Source organism: Parasteatoda tepidariorum, chromosome 7 (genome assembly GCF_982258835.1).
Source record: "Parasteatoda tepidariorum strain Cologne lab strain chromosome 7, Ptep-v5.0, whole genome shotgun sequence".
In the NCBI taxonomy this organism is placed as follows: Eukaryota; Metazoa; Arthropoda; class Arachnida; order Araneae; family Theridiidae; genus Parasteatoda; species Parasteatoda tepidariorum.
In genome coordinates, this window is record NC_141761.1 from 25,736,347 (window position 1) to 25,748,800 (window position 12,454).

The following is a 12,454-nucleotide window of genomic DNA, read 5'->3' on the forward strand; positions in this document are numbered from 1 at the left end:
AACAAGAAAAATAACACTTTACTGTAATACATCAAATTTTTTGTTAACATATTAATTTAACTTTTTCTGCGGCTTACTGATTAAAGAAATAAGCATGACACTATATACCTAATTTCACACGCAACCTATTTTTCTTGAACAGAAAGTGAATTGAAATCGAAATAATTAATTTTATTTGTTTTAAATGAAACACTTTTAAACATTTAAATGGAAACTAAACAATAGAATATGAAACGGAAGGCAAAATATGATTGCTTTGACAAATTTCTATTCCTCTTTTCCAAGAAAATGAAATCCAAATTTATCTGCAATAAAACAGATTTATTTATGCTTCTTTTTTTTCTTTATTTTTAGCCAAGAAACTTTCAAATATGCATTTTAAAATTTCCTTCTCGTGTTCATCTGCTGTTGCATAATCTCGTGAAATAGTGTAGTTTAATCTTCCCAACCTCCTTACTGAATCAAAGGAAAGAAAAAATGTCAAAAACATAATCTTCTACTTAATAATAATGGTCGAATATATTTGGCGCCTCAGATTAAAACCTAATCCCTGGAAGCTCGCCTCTTTATATTCCTCAATATATGGTACTGCCTCTTTTAATCCTTTCTCAACTCAATTACGACTTCGTTTTAAGATAATTTTAAGTGGAATTTCAAAATATTTCTTGGCATAAGTTGGCGATAGAATACTAAAGCTGCATTTCTAAAATCATTGAAGAAATATTGTCTAGAAAAAGTAATTATGAAACCTGAGTTTTAGCTGAATATCCGCTTTTTGTACGAATTAAATAAAAAATGGAAAAATTATTTATTTGCAATTGCACCTCGTAAATGTAATTTATGACTTTCAGAAACTTTTTCTTTTTCCAATACCCACTTGTGTTAACACCCGTCAATTCAGGCATATACAGGGTGATTTTGTTGGCCTCTCTTTCAGGGGTACCTTATTAGGTGGGCCAACGTCGCTCCCACAGTGAGGACAGATAGTACAGAGAATGAAAGAACATCCATGCCTTGCCCGGGAATCGAACCCAGAACCTTTCTGATGCTAGGACAGTTCCCAGCTCCCTACACAGGCCGGTCGACAGTTCAGAAACTTAATCTTCTGTACCTTTACGAACTTAAGGACTGTACTCGCATTGAGCGCTACCCTTTAGCTCAATTCCAAGAGTTGCGGGAACGCTACTGGGTAGCTAGGGACAAAATGGCTTCATTGACGTTTTTCTGTCACTGTCTTATCATTTCTTCGTTCTCCTGTTTGTTTTTTGGTGTAAGAATTGTCTTTTGCAATTTTCTTTTCAATGGCGGGTGCAAACCAGTCATTGAAAATAAAATAAAAATCATTTACATTTTTAATTACCCTCAGAAATGAAATTTTCAAGACAAACGACATTGAGACTGTAAAGAAGGTGGGAGTGAAGAATGTTTGAAAAAGTATCATGCCTTACTTTTTTGGTTACATAAAAAATTTTCCATAAATCTTGTCATTAATATTATTCGTCCTTCATATTTTACATTAATATGAAGAAAAAAAAACTATTGCCTATTTTTTTTAAAAATCTAACTATCAAGTTAATACCTAGAATAGACTAATGGATGCCATTAAAAAAAATTTGATTTTGTAAATTATTTAGACCCAGATCTCTTATGTGGGTAATCACTCACTTAAGAGAATCAATGGTAAGGTCGAAGAACTAATAATTGCTTACCTTTGTCTAGTGCGTATTCAAATTGTGCTGTCTTCACTCTCTGTTCTTTAATACTGCATGAAAACCTAGTGACTTACTCGAGAAATTGTAGCATTAATAATTCAGTAAAATATTCAGATTGTCTCTTAAAATATGGGCTTATTCTTAAATAAACATAATTAGTAATAAGTTGATGAGCTAGTGCTGTTAACAAGATGTGGTATAGATGAGTAGTAAAGTGAAAATTATTACTCTTTAATTATGTATTAGATTACATACATAGCGCCATCCAGTTGCTGAATAGTAAACATTAAATTGGAAGATAAGTGACACTGTGGTTCGCAATTTCAATCGGAGTCGCAGGGACTGCAATATGGGTCACTAGAAATATTTAGCGACCCACATTATTAATTTTAATATTTCTTTAACTTATTATAAAAATTTTGCAATTATCAAATATTTTATTTAAGCGATGTTTCTCAAAATAGAAATATGGATAATAGAGAAACACAGATGACGAAATTATTCATTTGATTTAACATAATTTAACGACAGTGCGTGATTCCCCCTCCCCCTTTTACACTTTCACTAATTCACAGCTCCCAATTTTATTGTCTTTAATTTTATGATGTAATTTGAATGCAAGCGCCAACTTCGATCAAATTACTTTGCGTCAGCCCGTCTTTACTCCTGCTACAATGTTTGATTTTTAACAAAGATAAATCGTTAAAAGATTTCTTTTTTTATGCTATATAAATCTACTTTGAAGAATATTGTTGGATAATTTAACGAAAAAACCAGCTCTTTTATGTGGAAATTATAAAATTTAGTAGTACAGCTTATTTAAATGAAAATTTACAATTATAAAATAAAGGTTTTACTTAGTATATACAACTTGTTAAGAATATTTTATTTAAATAAAGATTTTTTTAAAAAGTTATTAAATATTCTTATAGTTCATAACATATTTTAATCCAATCTGAAACCTATATATTGATGACATTTGAACAATGGTTAGAAAGAGAGATTAGATTTGAATTAACAACTAAAGTGACAGTTTAAAATTAATTCTTGAAAAATGTAAAAGAAGAAAGACGTAATGAAACAAAATTTAATTTAGCTTAAAGGCGCATTCTAAATTATTTTTATAAAATTTTTACACATATTTCAAGTTATACTTTCAGCGTAAATTAATTTGAAAGATACATATGTTTTTTTTTTATAGAGATAAAAATACTCTTATTTTGCACATACTAATCTATCTTTATTAAACTAATCTATCTACCAGAATCTATGTAAAAAATAATAAAGTATTTTTTACTAAAAAAATTGATAATTGAAATTTTAAGAAAACGAAAATGACAATAAGTATATTAAAATTTGTAATATATTTCCTATTTAGCTTTTATAAAATCATAATTAGATTTGGAAAAAAAATAGATTTTACCTAAATATTCAAGTTATACCAACATTCATAAATAGTTTAAACAAAACTAAAAGCGCCTTACAAGGATTTTTATAGTTGTTATGCTATACTAAAACAAATATTAATAACAATTAGAAGCAGGGACCGATTAAGACAAATTCAGGCCCAAGACCCACCAAATTTTCTGGGCCAACTAAACTGAAATAAAAAAAAAAGCCTGTTTTAATGCTGGAGGAATTGAAAACTGACAATTAGAAACAAATCCAAGATCGAGATGGTTGGGCAGTCAAGTTGGTTTCGGGTTTTTCAATCTTAACTTTATCAATTTTAATTCGACAGATAAAGAAATCGTTTTTTTATTTTTTTATTTGCTTACATACTGATTTTTGACCCGAATTGTGTAGATTTATTTTACTTCTTTTTCTTCTTTATAAAAATAATGTATGAAGGTTGAAGATTGCGAAACACTCTGTATATTAATAAAAACAGAAAAAAAACTTGACGTAAGGAAATATGCCATTTTAATTATGAGCATGCTCTGAATAAAAATCATGAATTTTTCAGAATTAATAATGAATTTACCTGTATTTTTACTCAAATTATTTAAAAAATTATCCACAGCTTCCCGAAAACTTTCAACATTATTGCAAATTTTTTTGATCCTAACTAATTGTGAAAAAACAAGATTTTTGAATATTTTACTACACAAATTAGTTTTAAAGTTGCAGAAAAAAATAACATTAAAACTAAAAGCTTTTCTTTTATCAAACACACCGATTTTAATAAAACTGTTAACAATATCAATTTTAAAATCTAAATATTCAATATTAAAACAATTGACTCCTATTAAAAAGTGTTTTATTTTTTTTAAAAAACCAAATGAATATTTTCTTCTGTTAGCTACTACTAGATTTTTGAAAAGAATGAAAAACGTTTGCTTGATGTGAAAATAGTCCTGTTTCAGTTCAGAAGAATTCTTGTAATTTGCGCGATGTATCTAGGACTCACTCTAGGTTTACATGGCGTTAGGTTTCCTCATCTTGAGTACGTAATGCCGTTTACGTTCAGGACAATTCTGACTATCCTGATTTGTGTGATATCAAAATTTTTAAGCCCTCCGGCCAAATTTCAGTGCACTTTTTTTACAGTACAGAAACCGTTATCCGGAAATCAGAAAACCGGAAAACCAAAAATCCGGAACGAAAATCGATAAATTTTCCCGCCATTTTTAAAATTTTTTTTTTTTTCCTCTTAAGATTTTAGGATTTTTCTTTCTTTTTTGAAAGATGTTTACCTTACCATCATTTTGGAAATAATTATTCGTGTATTACTTCATCATTTTTCTTCTTTTTAAGATTATTTCCAAGTATTTTTTTTTAGTTGGATTTAACAATAAAAAAAACGGCTTCTTGTAGCGATTCAGGAAACCGGAAAAATCAGTTATCCGGAATAGCGATGGTCCCGATTATTCCGGATAATCGGTTTCTTACTGTATTATAAAATTCAAGAGGCGATCTAGTCTTTTCCCCTCGAGCCGTAAAATACAAACTAACACACAGAGGCCATGGTGGCTCAGGGTAATGAGTGCTGCACCGATCACAGTGCTGACGTAAAATATCCTCAGTGGTTGTCGGATCATGTGTTAGAGTCCCCTTGCCGTGAGGCTAATCGTAATCAGGGCTAAAGAGAATAGAAAGGCTAGTTCAGTCCGCTCTTAGAGCTGAAGCTACGATTTCCCTCCTCATGACGTCACTGTGTCCGCAGATCTCGGAGATCGCAAGCAAAAATATTATGATAACTTTGCATCTTTCTCTTTGTAAAAATAAGTTAGACTTTTTCTGGTTATTAGCTTTCAAACTTTACGTAATTAACACATTATTTCCGTTCATAAACATAGTTCAAAAAAACTTTCTTGCCCATTATATTAAAAAAAATACCATTTTAAACTTATAAAAATGTTTTACTAGTTGTCGAAAATGACACTATAAATACTATATTTTTAAAAGTTCAGTTTTAACCTTAATTATTAAGAAAAATAAAGGCATATATCGACACTTTTCTTATCTACATATTCTTTTATAACAATAAGTTGAGTTAAATTTAGAATCCCTGATTTTAAAATATGCCGTTAATAGCAATTTGTTCATACTTAATCGTTAGGAAACATCAACCTTAAACGCTAATTACTGAAACAAAATAATAATTTAGGTTCATAATGACATTAGTTATTTTACAATTGTTTATAGATATTTAAATTTACGATACGATGATATAATTTATAGATATTTAAATTTAAGAGAATATAATGTTTTAAAAAAATCATAAATATTTAAAAATATTTTATGAAATTAGGAGAATTCCAATTATATACTATATATTTTATTTATACTTTTTATTTACATTTTAATTTTCTTTGACTTTAAAAATTTTTTATTTTTTTTCATCTGCCTTTCTTTTTGAAGTAACGAGGTGGTTTCTATTTAGATACTGAATTTTTATAAAAGTTCTTAACGACAGAATAAACGTATTGCTGTTTTATATTAACTGTGTCATTTCGGAATCCATTCTTTACATAGTTGTTCATTTACTTTAGGGAACACGCAGAAAATTATATTTTTTCCTTTTGTTTTTCTATCAGAATTTTTTCAAGTTGCAATCGCACAAACTGGCATTTCGATAATAGTTTAAAATTCTTGTAAATTCACTGTAGAAACTGAGGAAAGTCATTATAGAAAATAACAAATGTCTTAGAATATCTCGCAAAAAGTAATGCTCCAATATTTTAGTAAGGCCGAACGCTCCGTTCTTGAAGTAAAAGTGCTAGCTTTGCGCCAAAGTGACGTCACTAGAGAAAATCGGAGGATTGGCGCGGCAAGAGCTACTTCAAAGGAGTGAACCAGCCCTTCTATTCTCTTTAGCCCTGAATCGTAATAGGGTTTCGTGGGTTTCCTCTCCATGTAACGCGCAAATTAGGGTTAGTTCCGTAAAAAAGTATTACTCAAAGGTAAATTTCCCCTAATACATGATCCAGGAATTCCCTTGTCTTCTGTACTGGGTTCAAAGTTACAAGGCTACGGAGTTGACCATTGGTAGTCGTAAACTCAAAATTGGGTCGGCTAGCCAACGACGGTTATTAAATAAAATAATAACAAAATTAACATACGTATAATCCAACATGTATAATATCTATAAACTAACTCACAATAAGACTTGAAATAAATAGCGGTCCTATTGTTCATATATCTCAGCAAAAACACATATTTTTGGCCAAGTTTCTAAGTCCTTTATGCGTACAATATCCAATCAATATTTAAACTTTTCCTAGGAACTTTCCAACGCATTTAATGGGCTATTTCAAGTTTAACTGCGAATTTTGCCTTACTCGAATTAATTTTTTTACTGTCTCCCTCATTCAGACGTTTATAACGCCACATGAAATCATTATCTTATGTTCGGTTGGTTTAAAATGTACTGAAGTGTCATTCCTTAGACTTGAATGGCATTACCTTTGAAGGGAATATAGTTATCATTTTTACACCAAAACTGTCCCTTCTAAAAAAGAAATTTGCTAGTTTTAGGGATTTCCGTTTTACAATTTTTATAACTCCATGATTCACAGGAATCAAATTAAAAATAAATAAATAATATTAACAAAAGAAACACCTTATTGATTATACTCGCAGCATATCTAACCTATAAATTGTATCCTCCACTATAGAATAATACGCATTAATTTTGTTTCTAATATTGCAACAAATAAATACAGATTCTGTGGATAAGAATGGAAATTAATCGCACAAATCGTAAGAACACAAAAACTTCTGAGTATAAATTATGTAAAGAAAGTGCGTGCAAGTGAAAATAGAAGGAAAAACCTACAAAACATACACATAAGCATGCGCCTGTCTAAAAACATTTGTCATTTAACACTTCTTCATATTTCTAATTCTTTTATTTGACCTGTACATATTTCTAATTTTATTCATAAAAGATATAGTAAAATATTTTTATTCATCACATTGAGTACCTTACTCTTTTAATAATCTTACTCTTTTATTAACCTTACTCTTTTTTAAAAAAAATAATTTATTACTAACCTTAAACATTCAATAACTATTTTTTCGAGTTGAAGCATCTCTAAAAATGCTTCGTATCAGAAAATAAATGAGCAATGATATTTATTTTTATTCATGTGGTATTTTATTTAGTGATTTGAGTAGAAACTTGCTGGCGATCTAAAGCTATATTACAAGCTAATTTTTTTTTCTTCCTTTCTTAGCTATACTGCCAAAAATTAACTGAATCATAGAGCTATATGTTTATGACTTTTATAATGGAGGATTATAGTATGAGTGTGTAGTGATGATAATCTAAGTACCAATTTATGTTGAGATGGAAGCTAGGTGTGGTTGGCGTTTGTATAGTATAGTGAACTAGTTGAAGATAGTGATGAAAACAGAAGATGTTAAAAATAACACTTGAAAATGAAAACAGGATCATACTGATATAAAGCTTTTTTTTAGTATTATTTGCAGAGCTCAAGTTGCAACATATAAATATTTTTATCCATAGGAATTTGAGTTGCATAAATTTTGCATCATAATTATTAGTAAGGACAGGCCATGGGAGACAAATCCTCACTGTCTAAACAAAAGAAAAATTAAAAAGTACGTGTAATTTGTTCTCAACGGACACAGGAGAAGCATGGATAGAAGATCTAAAATTGGCGATTTATTAAAATATAACATAGCCAAAACAAAGCCAACCAAGCATTATCAATATAGAGCTCAAAAATACCTTGGCGATCAGGAGTCGCCAACAAATTTATGAAAATTATTACAACCATGCAACGGAAACATTTTGCGGTTAGAAATTTATAATAAAAAGTTATAAATAGATTTTTGTTTTCGATTAGGCTTCGACAGTGAATTAATAAGTCTGCATTAGTAATGAAATAAAAAAGTATCCGTTACATTGACCTATAAGAGAAGAAATAAATATTTTATGTTCGTTTTAAAATATTAAGTCTTTGATTTATTTTAAATATATAATTCTATTAATAAAAATAAGCTTAAGTAATGAAAAATATTTTAAAAGATAGGAAATCAATATGTAATGCCAATTGTGGCATCACAGACTGGTAAATGTAGCTTAGTATCTCAAGTTTCTAATAATTATATTCTTCATTTAACTAGAAATTTTTTAAACAGTTCAACTTTCAAAGAGTCGGAACGCTTATAAGTAGGATACTTATTGGTTAGCCGGATGCAAGTTAATTAATTTTTTTTTTAATTTTTACTTTTTATTTCATTTAATTTTTTTTTGTAAACTTATATTTTGTTCAGGGTTTTAAAAAAATAATAAATGCTAAAATGGTTTAATTGTAAATGCTCCTGTTAAAATGGTTCAATTATAAATAAAATATTATTTGTTTAAATTTAAGACGAGTAAGTTTCCTTTATTTAATTTAATTACAATAACTTTATGATACGGCCTAAAAGCGCCACAATAGAATTCTTGACGTTTTTAATCGAAAGCACAATGCGCTATTTGAAAATGTGGTTTATTATCACACTACTTTCATACGATTTCAGTTTTAAACAATTTACAACTACTAAAAAATAAAATTTTGAAGTGAAAGTTTACTCAACATTTTTGAACAGCGACCAAAAATGGCGGACGAAAGTTAGATAACGTTACAATTGAATATTTCTTTCAAACACCACGCTAGTCAATGCAGGCGCAATTAAAAGCCATATATTTTTTGACCTAAGTTTAATTGCCAGTCGTTCGTTTGCTTTCGCAGCCAAATTAAATTTTTCTTCGCTAAGAATGCTCACGTTTAATTTGAAGTGTTATTTTATCCTTTTTTTTTTGTTCAAATTAAATGGAAAGGTTTTATAGTCTCACATATCACTTAAAGTTGTAATTTGTGATCAAGCAAATAAAATAATGCTCGCCTTTAAGCGCCAAGTTCGAATTGTTTTTAATTTTTATCTGCCCTCATTGGGTAGTTTAGGGCAGAAAAGTAAATTTTCCAGTCAAGAAAGATATTTATTTAACATATTCAATTAAAATTAGTACAAAGTGTTGAGGTTTTAAGTACTGAATGCGTTTTTATTATTATTTTATGTCCAATTAAAATAATAATTACTTTCCTTAACATTTTATTGCGCAAATCATTTCCAATAATTGAGATTCTTCGAGCACAGATGCTTTATTTTTATACTTTTGTCCATAAAACTTTTATAGTTCTTTTCTGAATGTTGACTAAGATTATTAAATGTCCACGAGATGAGGTTATTTAATAATGTTTTTTTCTGGTATGAAAAAGTACTTATAGTAAAATTATCTTCTTCTTAATTAATGAAAACTTTTCAATGTTATTAGAAGTTTTGATTTTTTTCAATGTTTTTATTGCAGATTGTTTACGAAAAAAATATATTTTATTGTATTGGGCTGACTCCTTAATAACTTCCGACAATTTCTGTTACTAAAACTCAGGTACGAATGGAATTTTTGAAATTGTGCAAAGCAATTTTCTATTGACTAATAAAGCTCTGTTTTCATTCAATGTTAATTTTTGTGGTGTTGGCCGCAAACAGAAAGAAGGAAATATAAACTTCTTTTTGCTATCTGTTAATAAATTTTCTGTTTATGGTTAACATCAAAAACAGATAAATTTTTTTAAAAAATATGTGTGATTTTTTAAATGAGTTTCTTTCTGTGTAAGATCGTTGCGGATTTTCTTTCTTGTGAGGATTACAGCTCAGTATCCAGTAAATATGTCACATCAAATTTATTGGATACGGGTACATCAATAAATACTGAAGTTCTAAATTTCAGAATACAGACCACCTACAACAGATTTGTCAACTGTTTTTATATTTCATATTTTTGAATTTTTACAGTTATAATAAGTAACAGTTATAATAATCTTATGAAATGCTAAGGGAACATGATGTTACGTGACGCAAAATTCAGGTGTGATTTTTATATGAGGTGCTTTTTAATACTACTTCTTTCTAAAATCAAAAACCAACTTTTTTTTGTTGCAGTCTCATTATTAGCCCCATTCAAGAATTAAGAAATTTTGAAATGGGTGAAAATTAATTAAGAGAGAGTTCTCAACCACTTTTCGTAAGTTTGGATGACAGTTTAAACAGCTTGGAAATCGATCTGATCAGTAATTCAAGTTTATACGCTCCTAAATCATACCGATATGAATTACAAATGAACACGAGATAAGATTTAAGCAACCAGTTAACCTTCTAAACAAACTGTCATTCCAAGCATCAAACAATAGTTAGTTAGCAAAGAAACCAGTAGCGATTAGCAGAATAAGCTGCTTATTAATTATTTGATATACTACTAAATAATATGAGCATAACTGTAGTTTTGCTATAGCCTTACAGAGTATGTTTAAACATTGAATTGCTGACTTGTAAAGCCGATTAACTTACATAAATAATGTACGCAAGAATACAGTGATATGATTCTTCAGCATGATCTCCAAATAAAAAATAAGCTACCTAATTTATCCGATAGAATGCTTACACACTGATTCTTTAGAAATTAGAGGTAGTGCAATTTAGGAAAAGTATGATTTATCATCTCTTCTATAGTAATTGATATCATTTGAGCCACTGTGTATTAACTCTCTGAGAAATAAAATTTTGAAGTTATAAAATTTGAAACATCACAGAAATACATTTCATGGTCTCAGTGATATTCATTTCTCTGTATTAAGCAGTTTAGCACGCGACATCATTAGAGCCAGTTTATTAATAACTCTGATAAATGAAGAAAAAAAATGTTTAAAAATGGTCTATAGCTTGCTTTATATATTACAAGCAAATAAAAGAAACTCCGAAAAACGATTAGTTTTTTCCCAACAGTGAAAGTTTGTTTGACCAGAAGTTTTTATAATTTCATTTTCTTTTCCTTTTTCTTTTTGATTCATTTTGATTCTAAGAGATTAAATGAAACGTCGACTTAATAAAATTGTGCTTCCAGCTACAAGCTATAAAATAAAATTGCGAACTTCAAAAACTGAGTTTAGAGGGAAATATTAGAAAGAAAAATATCGACGATGAACAAAAAATTCGAAAATTTAATAATTTCTGTTTCTTTCTATTATTTGAAGCTGCTTTTTGCTTCTTTTCCTTGTTCTTACATTTATAAAACTATATTTTTCATGAAATGTCATTTCGTTAAAAATATATTATTCCTTGTATTATTTTAATTTTTTAAAATAAATGTATTCATTAAAATATCTAGTTTCGATTCATGAGATTACTGAGAAATAGTGTGAACAATTAGTTAATGTTCTACAATTCTGCATCCATTAGTATGATAACAATTGTTGACAGGACACTGTTTCATGCAAAGTTCATAATAAAAGTAAATATAATTTTTCTTAAAGTTATTTATTATAAAACGGTCACTCATTTCTTTAAATTAAATATTTATTTTGAGTCAAATGTAACTGATAAATGGTATAAAAGACATCGTATAATTCTATTTCTCCTATCATGTTATTGAAATCTTAGAGTAAACAAATATAATTATGTTCAGGAATATTTCTTCAAATAATATTTAAAACTAAAAGTTATATTGTGATAACAAGTTTTTAAAGTTCATAACCATAACTATACAGCTTTATTGTTCTTACGTGACTGAAACTGGTTTGCATTTGTTTACATTCGTGTATTGGTTAAATTGGATGATATATTATATAAATGTAGAATATTTATTATATAAGGTATTATATTAATACTAGGAGGCTTCGCCCCCTGCTCGCTGGCGCTTGCCAACCCACGGAACTGCCTTCGCAGTTCATTTCGGATTGCTTCGCTCCTATGCTCGCTTTGCTCGTTCATTGGATACGTTCCTAACGTCTAGCTTTTGTATACTTTTTTGAATACTGAAGTTCCGAAATCTTTTCACTGTAGAAAATTCTAAACCTGTACATTTCAATATTATCTGGGCATTTGGCGATACAACACTTATAGAATTGAAGGATTTGTTACGTCAAGCGCTCAGGTATCATAATTTTGATCTAGTTGCGCTTCTATGTCATTTTGATTTATGTTGCTAAGTTAACTTTCCAAAAATTCTATGGCTGGCAACAGCATTTATATTTTTTAAGTTGTTTATTTTTATTTCTTTTAGAATTCGTTCTTTTTTTTTAGCGAAATATTTTTTAACCTAACAGAATTCTTTGCCGACTGTTCTCTGTATATATGAAGAAAATAAAGTAAATATTAAAGTGTTGCAAAAAGAATCTTATTTAGTTGTACAAAGTACTTCTTTAAAAATGAAAACTGTTGCCACCGTC